This window comes from Anarhichas minor, unplaced genomic scaffold, assembly GCF_050575085.1.
Source record: "Anarhichas minor isolate MPS153535 unplaced genomic scaffold, ASM5057508v1 ptg000004l, whole genome shotgun sequence".
Taxonomy (NCBI): Eukaryota; Metazoa; Chordata; class Actinopteri; order Perciformes; family Anarhichadidae; genus Anarhichas; species Anarhichas minor.
The window spans coordinates 4,563,181-4,572,831 of NW_027466450.1; the positions used below are offsets into that span (position 1 = coordinate 4,563,181).

The window sequence follows — 9,651 nt, forward strand, 5'->3', positions numbered from 1 at the left end:
TCTCTCTCTCTCTCGACGTCCCTCCCCCTCTCCAGACCCCAGTGAACCCAGCCCACTTGCTCCATCTGAGGGGGTACAGTTACACCCCCATCTTCACGAGCGCTCCATTCTCTACCATCACAATGCTGGTGTAAAAAAAAAAAAAAAACGAGGAGGAGGGTACAAAACACAGAAAGAGGCGGCGCCTGGATTCACCTCATGTAGCGAACACGCCCTGAAGAGTTTGTGGTCAGACGGGTGTGCATTTGTCAAGGCAGCGCTGGCAGACAATGAGGACTAGACGACAAGGGAGACACAACGGAGCCTGAATAGGTGCGCCTGGAAACCTCTTGTTGAGACGCGAGCCAGCTGTCTCATTTGCACACGGACACGCAGGAAAACAACACAATGCTGACGCAGAGTTACGTCTGTAACTCCCAAACACACATAAGCACAAAACACTCGGCCAAGCAGTGTGGTGTGAGGTGATGAATAGTTAATGACCAGGCACCGTAATTACTATGGTGCCTCTCGGCTAAGACTCCCCATGTTGACCTTGGAAAAGGGGGAGGAAAATGTGGTCACTGAGAGACAAACCAAACAGACACACTCACACACACACACCACAACCAGCCAGCCCTCTCTTCACAACCTCCACGGGCAACAGACGTTCATCGTCGCCTCACTTAAACCATTTCACCTTGCCCTCCCACCGATCGCCATCCTGCTGTTTTCCTATTTCAGATCTTCCATCTGCATCTCCCCTCCCACTTACTTTCATCTTCACCTGCAGGACTGAGAGAGCCTGCAGATCAAAAACGGGAACCGGAAGACGCAAGAGGGTAACAACTTCACAACACATCCACTCGTCAGACAGTCGCTGAGGAGACTATGGTTCTGGAGTGGGATAAAGGACGCAGAGGGAGAGGTTATAAACGTAAATCAAGAAGCCTTAAGAAAGAAAGAAAGAAAGAGAGAGAGGGGGGGGGAGACAGGGATCTCCTCTCTGTCACATCTCTTCACAGATCATCTGCTTTTTAATTAGCTTCTCATACTTTCCTCCTGGAAAATCTCTCCATCTGTCTGCATCAATCTCACACTCGTCATTCTTAATCTCCCTGTTGCTTCTCACACATTTCATCTCAGCCTTATTTCCATGTATACTAAGCGATAGTTCACTTTCAGCTGTTGACGGATGTATTCTGACATCATAAACTAATTGATTTGAATGCATGCACCTTCTGCGTTAGGGTCAGTCTAATGCGTTACATAACTGGCCAGACTAGACATCCACACAAAAAGAGGTGCAATGTGACTGTGTGCGACTGCCAATACTCAACATAAAGAAGTCTCTTATTGTTTTTTTTATCTATAAGAACTGCCCTGCTGCAAACACTAACATTAATGCCAAGAGTCAGACTGGTGACGCTTCACTCACAGACACTCATACAAAGAACAAGGCAGTCTCTGGCCTCTCACGAAGCTCTAGCTGTAGTCCCATTCACTCCGAATAACCGCCTTAACAACACTTTCTTACCCTTATCTACTCATCGGCCCTGTGTTACAGTGGGGTGTGTGTAAGGTCGCGGCTCTAGTTGAGCTTAAACCCCATCTACTCTGGAATAAGGTCAATTGGCAGATGTGCAGTGAGAAGCATGAACGGAGAGGGAAGACGGAGACAGTGTAAGGACACAGAAAGAGAGGTGGAGGAGGTGAGTGTGGATCAAATCTCTGAATTGAGGTGCGTCAGGGGAATGAAATTACCAGACGAGTGGTTTCAAATCACACAGACACACACAGACACACACACACACCTGAGGAGGCTGTAATCCACAGCCGAAGCAATTCCCGCCACAGTACGGTCTGAGATGTTGCTTTACCGAGACATTACACCTCTCTTCAGGACGCTCATCTGCTCTCACAGAAATGAGCAGAGAATAGGAAGTGTACTGACAGACATTTCTTTATCGTCCCTTCCTCTTCCCCGCTCACATCACCCTTCAACGAGATTCCTCTCCTTCTACCACCACTATGCTCCACCGTCAATCCAGCTACACTGTGTGTCAAGTCTTGTTCTCTACTATTTGCCTCACACTCTCTACTTCTTTCATCCACACACTCTCCAACTCTCTCATCCCCCCCCCCCCGAGTTGCAGACAACGGTCTGACAGGGATCCGTAGATTAGCATGCTAGTGGGTGGGAGTGTATCATAGCATTGTAAGTAGGGGGGCATCATGCCCCATTAAGTATTGACCTAATTTGATTTGGCTTGAACGTGAGCGATGACATGCTTGAAATGAAGCGCACACACACACACACACACACACACACACACACACACACACACATATATCACAGCCAAACATTATCTTTCATCTCAGCGTAAACTCCCCCCATGGCTTCTTGGCTAGATCAAAGCAGTGATTTTTTTTAAAAGGGAATGCTTAACCAGATCTGTTCACATCATTTGCATGGCTCTGCAGCTGGGCTCATACTCGGCCCTCTAATATACGCCGTCTAGCTGCAGGCACGAGAGCCAGGTAGGTGGACAAGTTGTTGTGTTGTGACGGTAACAGTAAAGCGGTTACATCTCAAGCACCCGGCCTCGTACACCTTCCAGGGAGGGGGACGAGCGGCTTCGTGATCCACTCTCTTCCCTCCCGCCTCTTTCTGAGAGAGACCTTTGCCATCTCCCCGTTTCACACAATCTATTCGTTTCAACTTCCACTTCCCACGCTCGCAATTACCTTCACAACATTGAAGTAGCTACGGAGTGCTCGTTTTCTCTTTCCGCGAGCACAAACTCCAGCACGGTTTGCTCTACTTCCAGCGTCACAGAAAATACAGCTGTCCCATTCCAGTTCAACCACAAACAGGTGGGAAGCCATACATGTTCACATGTACATGCACACACACACACACACACACACACACACACACACACAGATATAGCAGAAGCAAGTCCTGGCAAGCCCAGACATTGACCCTGACATTGATGTTTCTTATTGACAGGGTTTCCAATAATAGCCCTGGAAGGGAAACAAAGTCTGCAATGGCCGCCAGTCACATGCCAGCGGCAGCAGGCCTGCATTAACGTGAGGAAGTGTTCTATAGAAAGATAAGGGTCACATGGGGAGCAGCCTCCCTCTCCTCTGACAAGGACTCCCATCATATAGGGCTCGGTCGACCGGTGCAGCTCTTCAGTGTTTGATCCATGCGGACTGCTCTGCTTTGATGACATCGTTTCATCTGAGAATCTCAGACCAAAGGTTTGGATTTTATGTTGGACTGCTGGAGGTGTTCCACGCCCAAATAACATGTTGCTGCTGCTGCTGCTGCTGCCAGCAGTGCTTCCCACCACCTGTCTCTAGCTTTAGCTGCTGTTTGAGGCTGCCAACTGCCCAGTCACATGGGCCTCACTTATAAGAATAGTCGGGGATTTCGTCTTCATCTCAGGATCATTCAGCTCAGACGAAAACAGATGCCAAATTATACATTAGGCCTTCTGTTTATTTTACTTCTTTGTATTACATTAACAGGAATTTGACTCAATCTAGATTATCTACAGCCGATTTCCAGCACATGATCAATTGAAAACTCTAAGAAAAAGTGTCTTAAATTGATCAACAGAAGATTAAATCGAGACTGACTATTTAAGTGATTTAAAATGTTCATGGTCTCTTAGAGGCACACGTGTGTTTACAAGTCTTGCTTCAGACATCTGTCTCAAGTCCTAGTTTGCCAATTATAAATGGCTCATTTGTGTGGATTACAATTTGCACTAATCAGATTTGAGGGTGAAACTAATCTAAGGCTTCCCCAGATGAACACTAACCCCCTTAATCCCCCCCCCCCCCCCCCCCTCCCCCATCTGTCTGCCTCGTCAGCTGTCTGCCTTCTGACATCAGATGCATCCATCCACTCAGTGTTTGTATGCATGCGCTGTTCTTTAGAAGGGAGGGAGGGAGCTCACCGGCCAGTCCCATCTAAGAATAGATGAGCTGGTGGACACACCAAGTGTTAGCTTCAGACCATCAGGCCCACAGTTGGAGGAGTTACAGCAGTCGGTAAATGTCCCAGGTATACAGGTGGTGGCTGTCATTTCTAGTTTGTCCTCTTTGAATCGTATGCAGCTGTGACTTTCACGACCTCGCCACACGTCCCCACAGACGCCTGTGACAACAACTATTCCCCTCCTTAATCATGCATAAAAAGGTATCATTTAAATCTTGTCAAAGCCACGGGGCCTCAGCATTGCAACACAGCCGGCGGGCTGCTTTACATATGTGAAAGCATGGGGGGAGGGGGGGGGGGGGGGAGGGGGGGGGGGGCTGTATATCCCTTTAACACCTCTGGAGCTCTGACAGCAGCAGATCCATCAAAACGCTTTCTTGCTGGGGAAAGTCTTCGTACAGCCATCCCATCCTCCTCCTCCTCCTCCTCCTCTCGGCCCCCTAATCATCGTCATCACCCTCTGTAGCTCATAAATCAACCCATAATTATCAGGGAGTGGTGGTGACTAAGTCTTGAGACCATGTGGCTCAACAGCTGACCACAGCGCAGGGGACTGGGCTGCGTCCCGACACAGACCCACAGGCTACAGCTTCGAGACATTAGCCTCTTGCCGGCTACACCCGAAGACGCTCTGACCGTGTTCCAAAGAAGAGAAATGTGAAAGACCAACGACAAGCTGGAAAAGGCAACTGCTGGAAAATGGCATTATGGAACCATGTGGCTGAGATAATCCTTTCAGTTTGAAAGAGAGAGTAATACCTTCATGCAACACTGCCGTACACGGAGGCCCACAATCTGGCCGAGCAGGAGGACAGATGGGTGTAGGACACGCACACAAACACACATCTTATTGAAAAGGAGGGCTGTGACTGAAATGGCTGGTCCTCCTTGTGCATCAGTTTAACGTGATTGATTTTATTTTTTTGTACACAGTGTTTAACAGTTACAGCTCTGCTTCCCAAGGGTTTAACCCCCCCCCACCAACAACTTCAACACACATGCTCACTCTCAGACACACACACGGCCCTCAGCCATCTGAATGAGCTCCTGTGAAACAAAAGCAGAGTTTTGTGGGGTGACCCCAGGCGGAGTTATGTTCTCGTCCGTTACTCGGCGGCGTTCCGTCACACCAAGCAGAAAAAAAGCTGTACAGGCTGTTTCTCCTTTCCGTCTCCTCACTGCCCATTAATGCTTCTGTGTCCCTGTATGCCTCTTGTACCTTTTCTGTCTCTACCTCCCCTGCTTTTTTTTTTTTTTTTTGTCTCTCGACTGTCACAGTACCACTGGCAGACACTGCACACATCACACAGCCGCACGGCGTTCGGGCTAAAGCTGCCCAGGTCCTCAGAATCTAGAGCGATTCCCAACTGACAGCCATTACCCCGGAGGCTTTTTGGAGGAGTGTGTGTGTGTGTGTGTGTGTGTGTGTGTGTGTGTGTGTGTGTGTGTGTGTGCGCAGTGTGTGCCAACAAACCAGTTTTCCTTTTTCTGTGCTGCCAGCCGGCACACATGCAACATCTCAGGGCAAACAACAGCACGCAAGAGGGGAAAAAAACAGAAAAGAGAGACGGAAAGAAAAGGCAGACGGTGGCCATTAAAGAAGAAGAGATGGCCTTTCCCTTGGAAAACAAATAAAGCAGAATCAATGCAGACATTTTGTGAGATGTTTGTTCAGTTACGGAAACGCATGTAAAGAATGAAGCATTCAAAAAAAAAAAAAAAAAAATCATGATGAGAACAAACTGCCAATGGCCAAATATTGTGCCATCAGGCCCTGTGTGAATGGTAAACAGAGAAACGTAAACACACATTCACACACAGCCAAACAACACCCACCGTCAAACAGGAGACAAGTGGCACCGTACCTCACTGCAACATTTCCCCCGGAGTTCTTGATGCTTTCTTTCCAGCCGGGAAAATAACATCCAGAGACAATCTGATCTCAGCTGCAAAGATCTGAAACACGAGAGAGAGAGAGAGAGAGAGAGAGAGAGAGAGAGAGAGAGAGAGAGAGAGAGAGAGAGAAATCAACTCCCAGCTCTCTCTACACCATAGGCTAGAATCCTCCACTGACATCCCATCAGAGAAAAGGGAGGGGGGGGGGAGAGAGAGAGAGACAGTTTGGGTGAATGAGGGGGGAATTAGTTAAAAGGAGAGAGAGCATGAGTCAGTGAGAGGAAGAGAGAGAGAGAGAGAGAGAGAGAGAGAGAGAGAGAGAGAGAGAGAGAGAGAGAGAGAGAGAGAGAGAGAGAGAGAGAAAAAATTAGGAGTTTGTCAGTGAGTGAGCGTGTGTTTGTGGGGGACAAGAGTGAGATGAGAGTTTAAATCTCTAATTACAACTGCTTATCACAAGCCTGTAAGCAGCTGGTGGGAATGAGTGACACAGGACTTCATACACACTTGCTGCACTCTCATCATGTGTGCATGCTGTGCGAGTGGGAGGAGAACCACACACACAACTAATGGACTGAAAGTGAAAGCGCACAGTGAAGACAGGAGGATAACAAAAGCAGAGCAGATGTGTCGAGCACGAGGACATAACTCCTACCTACGTCATGCCTTCTCATCCCCTTAACTCCAAGGATGGAGAGAGTAGGCTACCAGAATTTTGTTTTGTTTTATAGCAAATTAAAGTAACTTGTTTAACTGTATAATTTGCCGTCAACACTTTTTGCACTGCAGAATGAAGTGCATTAGCATGCCATGCACACATGTAGTTACCTGCATCCACAGATGCGTTTGTTGTTTTAACGTCGTGCACCTGTCTGAAGGGGCACTGTGCGACGTCCTCCTCGATGTGCTTCAGCTGCAACTTCTCCCACTGCGTTCCTCCAATTCAAAACGCTTGACGGCAGAAATGTCTCACACGACTCACTGAAGGTAAAAGTTGCTGCGTAAAATGTGGGGAAATCACCGCCGTAGGATCCGCCCGTGGATGTAGGATTCCACCATGAACGTTAGCGGAGAGAGCCAGCATGCACCTGTTGTGGGCGTGTTTGATTGTGTGTCATTCGGCACGCTGGCCAGGTCGTGCGTAAAAGCGGTGATTAATTAAAGGGACGTTTTAGTGGCATCTAGTGGTTTGTGGCAGCTTGCTACCTAATAAAGAAATTGATGAAGGATAGCGTGGTTCTATTGTCGGTCCATACATTTGGTCCAGACCGATATTTCTCAACTGTTCGAAGAATTGCCAGGAAATGTTGAACCTATATGCCATTCCCATCAACAGCTGCTATTTGTGGTTAGTGCTAATTAGCTAATGTTAGCATGTTTAAATCCGTGCTAAACTGAGATGGTGAACTTGTAAACATTATATATGCTTAGCATCAGTATACGTTCAGTATATATGTAGGCCTACAGGGTTCCCACACCTTCGTAAAACATCGAATTCAAGGACTTTCCAGGCCCAATTCCCCCAAATTCAAGGACCCAGCACATCACAGTGTGAGACATCAAACAAGATCTATTATTGATGAAACACTGACAATTTTCATAATGAGAACTATAGCAGGCTTCACAGAAGCTCACACACAACGATTTAAAAGAGGCTTGAATATGTTGAACACTTCTCGGCTGTGTTACAGTCATGACAGACCATGTTCTCCTGTCTTCTCTAACACAACAGAGGAAAAAACTATATACTGTGTAAGTTAAGTGATCATTTCTATTCTATTGTCTATTTGTCTATGTCTACTTTCAAAAATTGTCAAGGCCTCAATTTTCCCCCCTCAGACAAATGTTGCTGGTCCCTGTGTGCCTCTGCAAAAGCGCCATCTTGGAGCCATAAAGCAGAGTGTGGAATTCAGGAGATGGAGAGAGGAGGAGAGGGGGGGGGGGGCAGAGTTGTGGCAAACCAAAAATCCTTCCCTCCTCTCCTCTCCTCTCCATTTGATGTTTTTCCTCTCCTCTGTGATCGGCTGATGTCCTCGAGAAAAAGACCCACGAATGAAGGCGAGATTAATCGAGATGTGCTTGAATGGAGGCAACTTTTAAATCTGCTCTCACTTTTCTTGCACACATGCAGATTGCAAGCCTGCCCCTTCATCCCAGTTTGATTCCAGGCAGAGGCAGAACCATATGAATTATAGATCAGCTTATATTCCAAAAGATCCTATGTAGTCAGGGGAGACGAAACTAAACCAGCTCTCACGTTAACGCAGTTAAAAACAAATAAAGCCACCCATTCTGCTGGGTCAGTCACGTTTTTCGGATCAGAAACAATTAGTGTGTCTTCTCTTCTCAAGCTGAATCGATTCAAAAATCGACAGCATGCGGCGGGCACAGAACATGGTGTTTAGACTTTGGAGGAACGGATGGCACAATCCGGTTTGTTAGTAAACCAAATCCTCACTTAAATGAGAAATCCACGCAGTGCTGCTGCCAGTTCAGCTGCAGTGCTCTGGATCAGCCTGATTACTTTGGTCTGACTGCAGCAGATCAAAGTAATCCCCAAATACTAGAGAAGAACGTACACGGAAACAACCGTGTAGTACACTGAAGAGCATGTGCGACGATGTGAGTGCTGTACATGTTGTCAGTATTGAGTCAGTGAAGATGCATGTGTGCATATGTGTGTGTGCGTGTGCAAATCTATGTCTACTTGCAAAAAGCTGCAGCGTGCGTTCGTGTTGGCTTGCTGCAGAAACAGAGCATGCTGGGTTTTTATAATCAGGATTCAGGGATCGCCAGTCAGACCTGTCCTAAAGCTCCCAAACAGGGAGAGAGGGGAGAGAGGGGAGGGGGAAGGAAGAGGACAGATGGGGACACGGAGACGCTAAGGTCCACGTTTTAACGCGAGGGATGCAGCCTGAAAAATGGGACGTTGATGGAGACGGGCTCTAAGAGACAGAGACTGATGATTCCACTGAATGTATCCCTCTCTCCGACAAGCAAGTCAGAAAGAATCTGTAGTCATGAGAAATTGACTAATATTAAACCTACAATCCGACTGTACCTCCTGAGGATACAGATGTTTTTTTTAAAGATTAATCTGATTCTAAAAAAAGCAGTCTTTACACTTGACAGAGGTACATTAGTGTGTCAACAACATTTTCGACCTGTTCTTGTTAGCTCCAACTAAAAATAGATTCAATAATATGTTAAACATTCTAACGTGTTCGCTCTGTGACTGGTGCACTGAGGCAAACTCAATCACTGTAAATGTTAATATGTGTGATATTATCTGTCTGCTTCCCCCCCCCCCCCCCCCCCCCTGCGTGTAATAATAAGTGCACTCGCATCATGTGTGTGTGTGTGAACTGCACACAGTGCCAGCATGTGTACACACAGCAGGTCTCATTTCCTGATTCTCCGGTCAGATGCTGGTTTCTCTTTTGAGAGGCGAGGCCCACAATGACATCAGCTTCCGCCAACACACCAGCCATCTCCATGGCACCGCACAAAGACACTTCTGGCCCAGAGGGAGGGGGAGCATCATGCTTGACACGTTTATAGGAGAGGTCTGTGCGCCCCTCTTCTCTTTTACTCTCCGACCCCTCCTCTTCCTCCTCCTTCTCTCGAAACTGTGTTTGTACAGCCGCCTGCTCTGTTTACTAGATCATCAAAGAGCTTCTCTGACTTCCATGGCCGTAGTCTGGCCTGCTCTCTCTTTCCGTTTTCGCCTCACAGCCTTTCTCTTCTCTTCCACTAATGGCTAA

General features: G+C 47.4%; 1 protein-coding gene across 1 annotated transcript in view; it reads right to left on the reverse strand.

Annotated features, from left to right (window-relative positions):
• Window positions 1-6,972, reverse strand: part of myo16 (myosin XVI) — an 89,942-nt gene extending 82,970 nt beyond the window's left edge. The window contains exons 1-2 of the mRNA XM_076107069.1: window positions 6,716-6,972; window positions 5,860-6,063 (exon numbers count right to left, since the gene is read on the reverse strand). The gene's annotated coding sequence lies outside the window, so the exon portion shown is untranslated. The remainder of the gene's footprint in view (window positions 1-5,859; window positions 6,064-6,715) is intronic.
• Between the last annotated feature and the right edge of the window lie 2,679 nt (window positions 6,973-9,651).